Consider the following 15,969-nt stretch of genomic DNA (forward strand, 5'->3'; position numbering starts at 1 on the left):
TTTGTATTGGTCCATCATGCTCCACCATCTTGCATGTTACCTATTGTAATGTGGGGGGGTTTAAGCCCAACATCTTCTGGGTTGTCTCCTTCTCGCCTTGTGCGCACTCTTCTTCTTAGCGCCTACGACAACTGTGGACCCTTTAAACACCTAAAATCCAGCACGGTAGCCAGTCCGTTGTGGTGGGGTCGTCATGTACCCTCTTGGTTGTAGCCCCCTGACCACGCAGGGATCGCACTGCAGATGCCAGAGCTGTTTCCTCCCCATGCATGCCAAGGAGTATGTGCCCATCTTGTCTGGGGCACGGGGACTCCGGGCAACGGGATATCGGCCAGGTACCCGTTGCTTTGGCTGGGTGGCGCCCTTGGGGAGAGCCCTCGTTCGGAGTAGGTGGCATCTGGGCGGATGTGGCGCAATGAAGCGCAATAAATCACACCAAGCTGGTGGTCGCACGGCCACCAGCGTCTCTAAGCGAGGTAGAGTCGACTTCGATGCTGCGCAATATGACCCTCAGACGTTCCCCTCGTTGGTTGCGCCATGGGAGGGACGCCGATCTAGTGCCAAGCGGGAGCCTTATGTACCGCAATACCTTGTCTGCAGCAGGACTGATGGTGACTCCTTTCTTCCGACGAAGCCTATGTTTTTTGTGGAACACCTGGAGGATAAGTTTGGGGAAGTGGCAGGGTTGTCAAAAATGAGGAATGGGTTCATCCTCCTCACGACGTCCTCCCCAGCCCAGTCACGAGCGTTGCTCTTGTGTGATAAGCTGGGTGACGTCCCTGTTACCGTCACTCCCCACAGTAGCTTAAATATGGTCCAGGGGATTATTTACCATCGTGACCTCTTGTTACAATCCGATGACGAGCTGAGAGCCGACTTGGAACGACGTGGTGTGCATTTTGTCCGTCGTGTCCATCGAGGACCCAAGACAAACAGGGTGGCCACCGGTGCCTTTATCTTGGCCTTCGAGGGTGATGTCTTGCCCGAGAAGGTCAAGGTAATGGTTTACCGTTGCGACGTGAAGCCATACGTCCCTCCCCCGATGCGGTGCTTCCGGTGCTGGAAGTTTGGGCATATGTCGTCCCGTTGCCCATCCAGCGCTACATGTCGAGATTGCGGACGCCCCTCTCATCCCGATTCTCCATGTGCGCCCCCGCCTGTATGTGTCAACTGTGGGGAGCACCACTCTCCATGCTTGCCAGATTGCCCTGTTCTTCATAAGGAGCGGAAGATAATGGAATTTAAGACCCTGGACCGGCTTTCTTATCGAGAGGCTAAACAGAAATGTGAAAGGTTGTATCCTGCTTCCCTTCGAACATCTTATGCTGCAGCCACGTTATCGTCGCCCACGCGAGCGACGGTTGTCGCTTCATCTGTGCCGCCTTCAGTGGGCCCTCGGGGCCATGTATCTCTGTCTGCCCCCCTCGTGCCTGGGGGCAAGCCTTCCTCTATTGCCCCCTTAGCAGTTGGGGGCAAACCCTCTTCTGTCGCTCCCCCCAAGCTTACTTCGGGAGTGACATCTGCTCCACAACCGGGAGGCTCGATTCCTCCCCCTCCCCCTCCGGCAGCGTTGCCTCCGCCGGTTCCTCTCTCGCGGAAGGGGTCCCTCGGGGCTCTCCCTTCCTCCGTTTCTTCTCCTTCCCAGCCGGATGTCAGCCAGTGGCTGAAGGTTCCGCCACCTGCTGATCGTAGGGCTTCTGCGTCGTCGTCGGCCTCCGACGCTCCTACAGAGAAGCTCTCCCAGCCCTCTCACCCTAAGGGCAGACGCGAGAAGAAGGAACGGAATGTGTCCAAGAAGAAGGACGTTCCGGCGTTTTCAGCACCGCCTGCTGTACATAGTCCTGGCTCCGCAGATGAGGTGGAGATCCTCGCCTCTGCCGCGGATCTCGCCCTCACGGAACCCTTGGGGGCCTCTCCTATGGACTCAGCTGACTCTCCCCCAGTGGCGGCAGTTGGCTCTGAAGCGCTGTCTGCCTCTTAGTCGCATTCACGCCCTCCCAGTCCCTTCCTGCTTCCATTCTCCAATGGAACTGCGGCAGTTATTTCCGCCACCTGCCAGAGCTCCGGATGCTTCTGAGTGATTCCCCTGTTCTCTACATTGCTCTGCAGGAAACTTGGTTTCCTGCACTACGGACCCCCGCCCTTCGCGGTTATCAGGGATACTATAAGAACCGTGCTGCCTGTCATCGAGCGTCAGGTGGGGTTTGCCTCTTTGTTCACCACTCTGTCTGTAGTTCGCCAGTACCCCTTCAGACGCCTTTAGAGGCAGTTGCTGCCAGGGTTGAGCTCTCGCCGGCTATTACTGTTTGCTCTGTTTACATTCCTCCGGATGGGGAGCTCCCCCGACATGTCTTGGCTGCACTGCTGGCTCAACTCCCGCCACCTTTGCTGCTTCTGGGCGATTTCAATGCCCACAACCCTCTATGGGGTGGGACTGTCTCCGATGATCGCGGTCGGGCCGTGGAGCATGTGTTGGCTCAGCTCGACCTTAGCCTCTTGAACACCGGTGCTCCCACGCATTTTATTGTGGCCCATGGCTCGTTCTCGGCCATCGATCTCTCTATTTGCAGCCCTGGACTTGTCCCATCCCTCCACTGGCGAGTGCATCCTGACCTGTGTGGTAGTGACCATTTTCCCATCTATTTGTCACTGCCCCAGTGTCATTCTTCTGGGCGCCTGCCCCGCTGGGCTCTCCACAGGGCTGACTGGCCAGCTTTTACTTCCGCTGCAACCATTGAGTCTCCCCCACAGGGTGACATTGACGAGGTGGTCCGTGTTTTAACCACGTCCATCATTTCAGCGGCCGAGGCTTCCATCCCCCGTTCTTCTGGCCTCCCTCGGAGGAAGGCTGTCCCCTGGTGGTCGCCGGAGATTGCTGAGGCTATTCGCGACCGTAGGCGGGCTCTCCAGCGTCATAGGCGTCACCCGTCTCTGGAGACCCTCATCGCCTTTAAGAGGCTCCGTGCCTTCGCCCGTCGTCTTATTGCACGGCGTAAGCAGGAGTGCTGGGAGAGGTACGTCTCATCCCTGGGCTCCCGTGTCTCCCCCTCGCTCGTGTGGTCCCGGATACGGCGGATTTATGGATCCCACACCCCTATGGGTGTCCCTGGGCTCTCCTTGGACGGCGCTGTCTGCACGGACGCTGCCGCCATTGCTGAACGGCTAGCCGCGCACTTTGCTCAGAGCTCTGCGACTGCATCCTATCCCCCCGCCTTTCGCTCTCTAAAGGAGCGAGCCGAGCGGACGCCGTTCTCATTCCACACGCGTCATTCTGAACAATACAACGCTCCTTTCAGCGAGAGGGAATTCCTCGCTGCCCTCGCCGATTGCCCTGATACAGCACCAGGATCGGACTGCATCCACGCACAGATGCTGAAGCATCTCTCCAGGGACTGCCAGAGACACATTCTCGCGATATTTAATCGCATTTGGAGCGAAGGCGTGTTCCCGTCGCAATGGCGAGAGGGTGTTATAGTCCCCATCTTGAAGCCTGGTGCGGACCCACTGGCGGTGGACAGCTATCGTCCCATTACCCTCACCGACGTTTTGTGCAAATTGCTCGAACGTATGGTGGGGCGTCGTTTGTGTTGGGTCCTTGAGTCGCGCGGTCTCCTCGCTCCATCCCAGGGTGGCTTCCGTCGGGGCCGGTCTGCAGTGGACAATTTGGTGCGGCTGGAATCTGCTGTCCGTACGGCTTTTGCCCGACGTCAGCACCTTGTTGCTGTATTTTTCGATCTGCGGAAGGCGTATGACACCACATGGAGGCATCACATCCTCGCCACGTTGCATGGGTGGGGTCTTCGTGGTCGGCTCCCGGCTTTTCTTCAAAGCTTTTTATTGCGCCGCTCTTTCCGGGTGCAAGTCGGTGCCACCTCTAGTTCCTCTTATATACAGGAAAATGGGGTCCCGCAGGGCTCGGTGTTGAGCGTCTCGTTATTTCTAGTGGCCATTAATGGTCTGGCTGCAGCAGTGGGGTCGTTGGTGTCTCCTTCTTTGTATGCCGACGACTTCTGCATCTCATTTAGCTCCACGACTACGGGAGTCGCCGAACGCAGGCTGCAGGTGGCCGTTCGCAAGGCAGCATCATGGGCTCTGACTCACGGTTTTCAGTTCTCTGCAGCGAAGACTCGAGTTATGCACTTCTGCAGGCGTCGGACGGTCGACCCTCATCCTGAACTTTACCTCGACGGCCACCTGCTTGAAGTGGTGGACACTTGCCGCTTCTTGGGACTCGTGTTTGATGCCCAGCTCACATGGGTTCCTCATGTTACTCAGCTGAAGCAAAAATGCTGGCAGAACCTCAATGCCCTCCGCTGCCTTAGCCACACGTCTTGGGGTGCGGATCGCTGCACGCTGCTGCGATTGTACAGAGCCCTTGTGCAGTCTCGGTTTGATTACGGGAGCCTGGCCTATGGGTCTGCATCACCCTCAGTGTTGAAGTTGTTAGACCCCATACACCACTGTGGGGTCCGGCTTGCAACTGGCGCTTTTTGTACGAGTCCCGTGGATAGTCTACTGGTGGAGGCCGGGGTTCCCCCGCTGCGGATTCGCCGCCATCGACTGCTCGCCGACTATGCTGTCCACGTGCATTGCTCGCCAGGCCATCCCAATTGTCGCCTGCTTTTCCCTGCCATGGCCCTCCATCTGCCCGAACGGCGACCTAGGTCTGGGCTTTCCGTCGCTGTCCGCGTTCAGTCCCTGCTGTCGGAACTGGGGTCATTCCCTCTTCCGCCTCCCTTCCGGGTCCGTGCACCTACGCCTCCCTGGTGTTTGTCCCGGCCGTCCGTCCGTCTGGACTTGGCACAGGGACCCAAGGACTCGATTCCGCCTGTGGCCCTCCGTCGCCGTTTTCTTGCTCTCCTCGCCTCATTTTCGGACTGTGAGCCTGTCTACACTGATGGTTCCCTGGTTGATGGTCGCACGGCCTACTCTTTTGCTCATGCTGCACATGTTGAGCAACGCTCCTTGCCGGCTGGCTGCAGTATTTTTACTGCAGAGCTGGTGGCGATATTGCGCGCTCTGGAGCATATGCGTTTCTGCTCAGGTAGGTCCATCGTGATCTGCAGTGACTCCCTGAGCAGCCTTCAGGCTATCGATCGCTGCTATCCCTCCTCTCCTCTGGTGTCCTCCATTCAGGAGACTGTTTCCGCCATTGCCCGTTCTGGTCGTTCGGTGGTCTTGGTTTGGATGCCCGGTCATGTTGGCATCCCAGGGAACGAACGTGTAGACAGGCTGGCCAAAGGGGCGATCGACGCCCCGGCTTTGGAGATCGGCCTTACGGCTCGCGACCAGCAGCTGGTGTTGCGCCGTAAGCTGATTGGGATGTGGGCTGCTGAGTGGCGTGGCATGACAGCCCCGAATAAACTACGGGCTGTCAAGGCGACGACCGATGTGTGGCGTTCCTCCCTGCGGGCTTCTCGCAGGGACTCGGTCGTCCTGTGTCGGCTGCGCATCGGCCATACATACCTGACGCACGGCCATCTGTTACGTCAGGAGGATCCCCCCTTGTGTCAGTGTGGGTCCCGGCTGACGGTCGGCCACATTTTGCTGGAGTGTCCTCGACTGCGCACACTCCGGCAATCTTTTAATCTCTCGGGCACTTTGGCTTTGGTTTTATCTGACGATGCCTCCATGGCTGATGACGTTTTAAATTTTATCCGTGGTAGTCCGTTTTATGGTTCGATTTAGGGAGGTCCTGCGCCTTTCCCTTTCTGTGTCTTTTGTCCTTGTGTCTGTTGCTGTTCTGGTGTGCCGTGAGATGGTTGACTCTTTCCCATTTTTGTTCTCGTGGTCAGTCAACCAGTCTCCGGCCATCTTCCTTTCTTCTATTTCTTTCTGTCTGGTGTTCCTCTGTCCTGTTCTTGTCTGTAGTGTTTGTTGCTGCATTTGTGTTCTTTTAGCGCCTGGGGGGACGTCTCCTCCCCCTTTGGTTTTTCCCTGCTCCGTCGATTTTCGGGTCGCCTGATTTTGGAATGGGGGACTGATGACCTTCGCTGTTTAGTCCCCCTTAAACATCCCAACAACCACCACCACCACCACATTTTGCAATGTGTGTGGAACTCAACAAAATAAATTGTAATTTAAACTCATAATGTGTATTGCCTTACTCCACAAATGAATATTTTATTTTGCAGAACACTTTTCAACATAAAATCTTTACAAATTTTCCTTCAGTTCCCCTGAAAGTATTATTTAGGCCAAACCAGATACTCCTAAAAATATTTGGCTACTTTTGCAAACCCAAGTAACAGAAAATGGTTTACAAACAATAATTAATGTCACTTGGAAGGATTGAAATCAAAAATTTTAGTCTAAAATAAAAATGAACTGTATGCATTACCAAATTTCTATCTCAGAAATTGACACCCAGAAAGCACAGAAAGAAATCTGCACTCTTAATTAGTAAATTTGCGCTCAAACTCATAGTTTCCCGTTTAATGTTCTACTGTATTTTCAATGTGTCTGCTGATTAGTGTTTGAATTAATTATGACGAGATCGTTAAGTCTCTCTGCATTAAGACGTGATCGTTTTTCGCTAATTAGGTTTCCAGCGCAACTAAAAATTCTCTCACTAGACGCACTAGTGGCTGGTATATTTAATATTTTTCTTGCCACACACGCAAGTCGAGGAAGTCGTTGGGAGTTATTTTTCCACCACTGTAGAATATCTCCCTCGTTCACACAGTGTTCTTGCAAGTATCTGCTGACTTCATCATGTAGGAGAGGAGGCTCTTCTGCCCAGTCCTCAAATTTCGCGATTTTGTACGGCCCTGGATTTGTTTCTTGGTTGCTGTGATTGGGCACTTGTACTGAAACTGTACAGGTTCCAATTAATATTTGCAGAATAATGTGAAGATCGTACTACACATAGTTGAAATTATAATAGGTTTTAGATGATGCTATCATTTATCGTCCTGTAAAGTCACCAGAAGATCAAAACTAACTGCAGGACGATTTAAATAAGGTATATATTTTTGGTGTGAAAATTAGCAGTTGGCAATAAATAATGACAAGAGCGAGGTTATCCCTGTGTGTACTAAACTAAGTCCGTTAAACTTCGTTTACAAGATCAACCAGTCAAATCTAAAGGCTGTAGATTCTACTTAATACCTCTGATTACAATTACGACCTACTTAAATAGGAATGGACACACAGAAAATCCTGTAGGCGTTTCAATGACAAAACACTCTTTTGGAGCATTGCTACGAAGTTGGAGAGCCTTACTATTGACGGAAGAGGTCGAAAGAGTCTAAATAAGGGCAGCTGGTTTGGTATTATCGTAAAACAGGGGAAAGAGTGTCGCGGAAATTACACAAGAGTTGGGGTGGTAATCATTTCAACAATGGCGTTTTTTGACGTGGCGCGATCTATATATGAAATTTCGATCACCAACTTACACCTCCGAATTCGAAGAGATATTGTTGAGTCCCATATACATTGGAAGAAATGATCATCAGAATAAAATACAAAAAAGCAGCGCTCAGACGGAGAGTTGTAGGTGTTCTATCCCGCGCGAAATTCGAGAAAAGGAGACAAATAAGTTGAAAGTGGTTCGATGAACCCTCAACTAAGCACTTGCGTGTGTCTTGCAGAGTAACCATGTACATGTAGATGAAGAATATATGCATTATCTTAGGAGCTTACCTTCAGCACACATCCGTCGTGCTGCTTGGTAAACTTCAATTTTTTCATCCTCGGTTAACTTTCTTAATGTGCGGTAGTTAGCCACCATAAACGTTGCAATTTTATGCAACATACTAACGCACATTTTCTGTTCTAGGAAGGCATCAGCGGCTTGTTTCAAAGGTTTCGTGTCCTGAAAATATTTTTCCTCAACATACATATTTCACAAATGGTTCTATAATATTCAGATGGAATAAAATTACAAACCTCTTCATCGTTATCCCGTACGGTACAGTGAGTTTTTAAGGCATAAAACCACGGTAGAACTAAATGTAGGGTTGGATCCTTGTCACTCTCTAGATCAACTGTGGCTTCTTTAAACGGCTTAAGAAATTCTATAGGCTGGCCAGTTATATGGTGGTCATAACCCAGCATCTTATCAGAGGCACCTTCATTATGTAAAACAGCCTTCACTGAATCAATCTGAGAATGGACTGATACAAGCATGTCAAAATAACTATTCCAACGAGTTGAAACCCACTGCTTTAAAGATGAGTTCAGTCTCACACAGAGACCTCTTCTCTTGAAGTACGAAACCGTAGCCCGCACTGTATTAAGAATGGCTAATATATTTGGAACATTTTCTTTCAAAAACTGTTCGCTCAGAACATGGTTCAAGACCGTGTTTATACTATGAGCCATGCATGGAAGACGCTGATATACTTCGAGAGCTTTGACAATGTTACTGCCCTGGTCTGTGACAAACGTAATTTTGGCAATGTCTTCACGAGAAACACCCATAGTTTCTAAGCCATCTTCCAACTCGTTTCGAATATTCGAGCCAGTTTTTGGGCAGTCAGGAAACGCAGAGCACATTAGTACATATTTATTCAAACGCCAGTCTGAATTTATGTAATGCATTGTCACGGACATGTAATGCACCCCTTTGTAATTGTCTGTCCATAGATCAATTGTACTGGCACATATACCAGAACGAATCGCATGCATTATATCTGGGAGCATTTTGCTGCGCACTTTATCAGCTAAGGTTTGAACTTTCCTAGCTACTGTCACTCGGGAAGGCATAACATTTTTAATATCAACTGAGCCATATTTTTTACCTATGTCGATCAGTGTCTGCCCTAAATTAAGAAATCCTTCTCCCTCTATACTGCTAAATAGTCTCAGGTCCTTAGCACACATTTCGACGCACTTTTCGGCCACTAAATCTTTGTCCTCTTTCAAGATATTTACGGAGTGAGGGAACTGCTTGTCAAATTTGCACACATGTCGTAACATACTCGAGGTTCCCGAATAAGTACTTAAGAGCTTTTTACATAGTTTGCATTGAGACACACCTACCGATTTATTTGAAGCGGCCTCATAAACACACGAAAACGTTTCCCATGCGGCACTTGTGCTCTGTTTCGTTACCAGCATGTATTCGCCAGTTGTCAATTTTTTTTCAATCTCACTAAAGTTCGACCTATTCATTGTGCTGCCTCCACCGTTGCGATAAATGAACTGCAGGCTAACTACCTGGTTACTCTAGTCACGGTAGCTTGACAGCGCAACCTGTTGTCAGGCGCAGCAAGCTGAGCGAGTCCCGTGAAGCTTGGCAGGCTTGCGGGAACGCAGGTAGCCCGGGCTTGCGGGAGCCCATATCGCCCGCATTCGTGAATTTCCAACGAAGTTGGTTGAACGTTCCTGGTGGCCTTGTTAAACTGAAAACTGAGAGTACACTTGCGCGGAAACAACCGGGAAGCCATAACACTTAATTAATGCGGCAAAAGCCGCTATACAACACAAGACACAACACAAACGTTAAGGCGACGAAACAACGAAGAAAAGAAGACAAAGAAACGTCACACACAGAAAGTAAATAGTCACAACCCGAGGGAAACGGCGGATGGAATACACAGCACGTACGATCGCTGTCGCGTCTCAAGCGGAACTCATTGAAAAATGAAGGGGGGACCCGGGATTGAACCGGGGACCTCTCGATCTGCAGTCGAATGCTCTACGACTGAGCTACACCCCCTTTCGCCATCTTTCGATTCCCATAACTTAAGGAAAAATATTATACTCTGCCTGGCTAAAGACGTCTAATCGAGCAAAATATTGCGTAATCATTATCTCTCAGTTACATATTAGCGTTAAACGATATAAATATCAAAAATACTACACACTTGACGTCTGGAGATATTGCGAGTCGGCGCCTTCACCTTAATGTCAGAATGCGAAAATTGCACTAGTATCTTTTTTCAAGCAAGTTCTGTTCGTCCGTTCTCTGTAATCGTTTTGGTATCTGATTAAACTGACATATTCGCCTATGGCTTTCGTAAACGAAAATTTCATTGTGACCCCGACGTGGCTTGAACACGCAACCTTCTGATCTGGAGTCAGACGCGCTACCGTTGCTCCACGGAGTCGACGCTGCTTAGGTCTTGTCATGAATAGGTTCCTCCAACACTTACTGTACCGTTCAAACCTAAGAAATAATGACAGTAGGATCCACGAGACACTCGCCCCAGATGTACTTGCTCTGGCGGGGGTGTAACACAGTGGTAGAGTGTCTGCTTCGCATGCAGGTAGTCCTGGGTTCAAATCCCAGCTCCTCCGATTTTTGTTTCTCCGTGCAGCAGTACATGAAAACTTTTGCCTATCACCATATTTTATAAAATTCAGTGTACAACATTCTTCCCCCAAGCAAGTGGATTTCGTACAGTTCGACCTCATGGCGGGAGGACGATGACCTGCAAGACCCTGGGCTGCGTTCCCCCCCATTGAAATGTTGCTCCAAAGCCTTCGGTATGGCGTGCGGAGTGCATCTCAAACATGTATTTGCAACTCACCTCGACAATCGTCATTTGTTTTTTCGAGATACTGAAAAATGAAGGGGACACCTGGGATTGAACCGGGGACCTCTCGATCTGCAGTCGAATGCTCTAAGACTTTTTTTGTCTTTTTTGTTGTTTTTTTATTTTTAACTCTGGAGGCGCCGGGTAACGATCCCGGTACCTCTCACATGCTAAGCGAGCGCTCTACCATCTTTTTTTTTTCCTCTGCAAAAAAAAGAAAAATCATTTTAAATCAAATCACAATTTTAAAGGAACAGGGATGTTTTTTTTATTTTTTATTTATTTTCAATAAAGATCACTCTGTGAAAAGGAACATGTAGATCATTTTATCGTATAGTATGTTTATTACATATTGAGTGGTGAGAGAAACGTGAGGTTCATCATCAGCTGTCAAATGTGCACACCGGCTGCTCCCGGCACATCCCAACTGCGTGGAGGGTCAAGGAAGACTGCCTGAATATAATTGGCAAAGGTTTTCCGATAGTGTGACCATCTATGAACCTCATTGTGGGCTTGCTGCAAGAAATACCAAAAGTCAAGTCGCGACGTGGCAGTATCCCCATAGAGGTAAGCGATCGTCCCACCTTTGATCCAGATGATCGACTGTGATTTAGTCGCCGGAAAGTAGTCACTCTCCGGATGTAAGAAGGAAGCAGGGGTAATATGTTGCGGGGTCACACGGAGGTAGCAAGCCACCATCTGTCTTCCTAGATAGTAGTAGTAGTAGAGGGGTTTTGTGGGCGCACGACAGCAAGGTCTTCAGCGCCCGTTCAGTATCATAGTGAGACGGGTGTCAAGAAGAAAAAAAAAAAAAAAAAAAAAAAAAAAAGCTCAGAATATTTACATAAAACGGAACATAAAACACGGGAAACAATCATTGGAAAAGATGTGCTCACCCACACCGAAGCGTGGGATGAAGCAGGGCGTCAGCAGTAAAACATGGACAACACAGGAAGAAAACGAGAGAGGGGGCTAAAACAATGTAGCAGATGGAAGTGGCTGCCTGACCGCAAGGAAAAAAGGGGAGGAGTCAGCCACTCTGCAATACACTAAAACCTCCAGCCTAAAAGTTTAGGCCAGAGTCCAGACACATCACAAAACTTAAAAACCCTAGACACACACGTCTCATCATTAGCTAAAACACTGGGCAGATCACCATCAACTTGTGCTTCTGCCCTTGCATCACGGTATAAAATGCAGTCTGTGAAAATGTGGCGGACAGAGACGTGCACACCACAAGCATCACAAAACGGAGGATCCTCCCGCCGTAATAAATAGCTATGCGTCAGAGGACAGTGCCCGATCCGAAGACGTGTGAGGGCCACCTCTTCCCGCCTGAGCAACCGACAGGAGGAACGCCACGGCCGAGTGGTTGACTTTACCGACCGCAGTTTATTGGCCGTCACCGCCAGCCATTCGTCCTCCCACAACTCCATGCACTTCCTGTGGAGTGCAGCGATGACTGACTGCAAGGGGATAGGACACTGGACCACATCCTGCTCTCTGCAGGCCTCCTTGGCAGCCCGATCAGCCTGTTCATTGCCCCATATGCCGACATGACCAGGCACCCAGCAGAAGGATACCTCTTTACCCCGCTGTTGGAGCAAGTACAGTTGGCTATGTATCAGCTGGACCATCTCTTCAGTCGGGTACAGGTTCTGCAGCGATTGTAAGGCACTAAGAGAATCGGAGCAGAGAAGAAATCGATCGCCCCGAACACGATGCATCTGCTCCAATGCCGTCAGGATCGCGTGGAGCTCCGCTGCGAAAACGGTATATTCAGCAGGGAGGCGAATCCGGGTAACATGGTCAGGAAACACCACAGAACAGCCAAGGAAATTCTCCTGTTTGGAGCCATCAGTGTAAACGACAGTGAAACCGTGATGCACATCTAAAATGTAAAAAAAAAAAGTGACTGGAATGTAAAATCTGGCGTGCCATCCTTCTTAAAACGAGTCAAATCTAAAATAAGTTTGGGTCTCCGGAGGAGCCAAGGTGGAGATCTGCTCCAACCGCGACGTAAAACACGAAGACCAGCCATAGACATTGCAGCGAGGCAATCCTGTGCGCGAATCCCATAGGGCTGCGTCACACGTTGCCGGTTATGAAATAACCGTGCCAGAGGAGGCTGAGCAACAGTATGGTATGCAGGTGTGTATGGTGTGGACAAAGTTTTATACGCCTGGCGTACCGTAAGTAGCCGTCGCCGCATATGAAGTGGCGGTTCACCAGCCTCTGCACAGATGCTTGGTATGGGGCTAGTTCGGAATGCCCCAGTGGCCAACCGCAGCCCTTCATGGTGGACAACGTCCAAAATCTTTAAGTACGAAGGCCTCGCAGACCCATACACCGTGCACCCATAATCGAGCCGAGATCGCACAAACGCCCTGTAAAACTGGAGCAGACAAGTCCTGTCAGCTCCCCATGTACTGTGGCTAAGACATTTTAAAATGCTTAAAGCCTGAAGCGACCGCCGTTTCAGGTCTTTAAGATGAGGTAACCACGTGAGCCTCGAGTCAAAAATGAGCCCCAGAAATCTCACCGTGTCTTTGAAAGAAAGAATAGTGTCCCTCAAGCGCAACTCAGGAAAGGTGAAAATCGAACGAGAACGGTTAAAAAGAACACATACAGACTTCTCGGTGGAAAACTTAAATCCACTCTTCAGCGCCCAGTCATCCAAACGCCTAATCGTAAGTTGCAACTGACGAGTTGTCGTTGCAAGGCTTGAAGAAGAGCAGAACAAAGAGAAATCATCCACAAACAAAGAACACTGGACAGGACTTTTCACCATGGACGTAATGCTATTAATAGCGATGGCAAACAGAGTCACACTTAAAACGCTACCCTGAGGGACACCATTCTCCTGCTCAAAGCGATCAGACAGGACGTCACCAATTCGGTATCTAAAATATCGTGGCAAGAGGAAAGACTGAATAAAAAGAGGAAGACAACCACGAAAACCCCATTCGTGAAGCTGCTCCAGGATGAGACGCCGCCAAGTGGTATCGTAGGCCTTCTCGATGTCGAAAAATACACCTATAAGGTGATGACGGCGTAGGAAAGCTTGGTGGATAGCCGCCTCCAGGAGGGCAAGGTTATCGAAGGTGGAACGAAACCTCCTGAACCCACACTGATAGCGACTAAGTAGTTGCCGGGATTCTATCATCCAGACAAGGCGGCGGTTGACCATCCGCTCCAAGGTCTTCCCTATGCAACTATTGAGGGCAATACTACGGTAGCTACTTGGGCTCGAGCGGTCTTTCCCAGGTTTTAAATCGGGATTAAAACTGCCTCACGCCACGCGTCAGGAAAGTGACCCAACGCCCAAATGGCATTAAAAAGTGCGAGGAGGATTTCTTTGTTGCGCATTGTGAGGTGCATAGCATACTGTAATGGATCCTGTCGTGACCAGGGGAAGTGTCACGAGCTCCAGACAATGCAGAATCCAGCTCCCACATAGAAAAAGGGCAGTTGTAAACTTCATGAGAGGTGGGCTGGAAGTTCAGACTACACCTCTCAGCAACCGCTCTATGGCGCTGGAAACCTGGATCCTGACTGGTTGTGGCAGTAACTGTCGCAAAATATGCCGCCATAGTCTGGGCAATGTCTCGCGGATCTGTGTGGAGAGTGCCGTTATTCATTACAGCAGCTATGGGGCATCTCCCTCCTCTGCCAGAAATTCTCCTAATGGTCTCCCACACAATGGAACTTTTGGTGGAACGATTAATGGTGTTCAGGAACTTTTGCCACGACCTCTTCTTGCTCTCACGAATAATGCGGCGACATCTCGCCCTCGCCACCCGAAAGGCTGCAAGATTCTCAGCAGTCGGCCGACACTTGAGCCGCCGCAGAGCCGCACGCCTGGTCCTGATTGCAGAGCGGCATTCGTCACTCCACCAAGGCACAGGTGGCCTTTTCCGGTGGCCTGTGGACTGTGGAATGGATGCTGCAGCGGCATGGTGGACCGTTTTGGTAATATGATCCACCCACACCTCAACATTCGCACAGTGTTCGAATTGGGCCAACTGGCTATAAAGTGTCCAGTCAGCTCCCCTGAGCACCCATCGTGGTGGTCTCCTTTCGGGGCCCACGCCATCTGGCAGGTGAATCCAGATTGGGAAATGATCACTGCCATTCAAGTCAGCGACCACTTCCCAGTGAGCACTAGCGGCAAGAGCTGGAGAGCAAAGCGAGAGATCAATGGCAGAGAACGACCCAGTCACCGTGCAGAAATGAGTACTCTGTCCTCCATTGAGCAAGTAGGCACAGGATGACAGGAGAAGCCTCTCAATTGCTCTACCCCTGGGGCAGGTAATTGCAGAGCCCCAAAGCACATTGTGGGCATTAAAATCACCACAAATAATGAATGGCTGGGAGAGCTGTGTAAGAAGGTCGGTGAGGGCCGCTTCATCAAGAGCATCATGTGGGGGCAAGTAAAGTGAACATACAGTCAATGGATGACGCACGTGCACGGACACAGCGACGGTCTGTAGAGTCTTCGTAAGTGAGAGAGGCGAGGAATGGTAGTCCGTCCTGACGAAAATACCTACGCCTCCTCTAGCTCTCTCTCCACGCAGGTCGTCCGTTTTGGCCCCCAGGGGCTCAGCATTCATTTGCTGGGTACGGGCTTGGCGACCCCGGGGTTCCTGAGCTGGGGACTGGTAAGCGCCTCCAGTCCCCTGTCACCGTAAGCTCTGAGCATACTTCAGCGACCACCGTGCGGCGCGGCGGTGGAACGTTGTGTGTCTCGGGGAATGGGGATCTTGGCTTGACCGCCCGGGTCGCGAGGATGGAATACACCTCTATAAAAAAAACCCTCAATCTCAAGGTGTGCTGCGCGCCGATGAGATGCATGGCTGTTGAGGTGGAACAGTCGTTAGCGGGCGACCTCTGGGGAGTCTGCCGCACCTCAGTTGTATAAGGCTTACCTAGGCACGCGGGGCTCTGTCTAGGTGGACTCCTAGTTCCCTAGCTGCTCGTGGGACCGAGATGGAACCCTCGAACTTTTCTTCTTCTCCCCCCAGCGGAAAGGGTGGGCCGCTGGTAGGTTCTAACACCCAATCTCACAAGAAGGCTCGTGTAGCCAGTCCTCCTGATTCAGGTAGTAGTAGTAACAGAACGCATGCTGCTTCGCAGAATGTGTTTCTTATAATTAAAAGAAAAGATGGGAGTTTCGACAAAGTTTCGCCATTTTACATCCAGAAAGGCTTAGAAGGTATTGCTGGTACATTAAAATCTGTAAAGCGCTTGCGAAATGGCACCTTGTTGGTTGAAACATCTAACTTCCAGCAAGTCCAGAACCTTCAGAAGGCACAATTTCTTGGGGAGTTTGCGATTGAGACTGTATTTCACAACACCTTGAACTACAGCAAGGGTGTTGTGACTTGCCGAGATCTCGTTGATATTCCCCTAGACGAACTGAAGGCTGAATGGTCCCGGGAAGGAATTGTCGACGTGCAACACGTTCTGAAACGGGTGGATGGTG

At 50.4% G+C, this 15,969-nt stretch overlaps 3 non-coding genes across 3 annotated transcripts; 1 reads left to right on the forward strand and 2 right to left on the reverse strand.

Annotated features, from left to right (window-relative positions):
- Positions 1-9,592: 9,592 nt before the first annotated feature.
- Positions 9,593-9,664, reverse strand: Trnac-gca (transfer RNA cysteine (anticodon GCA)). Its single transcript has one exon. It is a non-coding gene; the product is annotated as a tRNA-Cys (tRNA).
- A 319-nt stretch (positions 9,665-9,983) lies between these two features.
- Positions 9,984-10,055, reverse strand: Trnaw-cca (transfer RNA tryptophan (anticodon CCA)). The gene has a single exon. It is a non-coding gene; the product is annotated as a tRNA-Trp (tRNA).
- A 118-nt stretch (positions 10,056-10,173) lies between these two features.
- On the forward strand, positions 10,174-10,245 carry Trnaa-cgc (transfer RNA alanine (anticodon CGC)). The gene has a single exon. It is a non-coding gene; the product is annotated as a tRNA-Ala (tRNA).
- The last annotated feature ends 5,724 nt before the right edge of the window (positions 10,246-15,969 follow it).

Source organism: Schistocerca serialis, chromosome 4 (assembly GCF_023864345.2).
Source record: "Schistocerca serialis cubense isolate TAMUIC-IGC-003099 chromosome 4, iqSchSeri2.2, whole genome shotgun sequence".
In the NCBI taxonomy this organism is placed as follows: Eukaryota; Metazoa; Arthropoda; class Insecta; order Orthoptera; family Acrididae; genus Schistocerca; species Schistocerca serialis.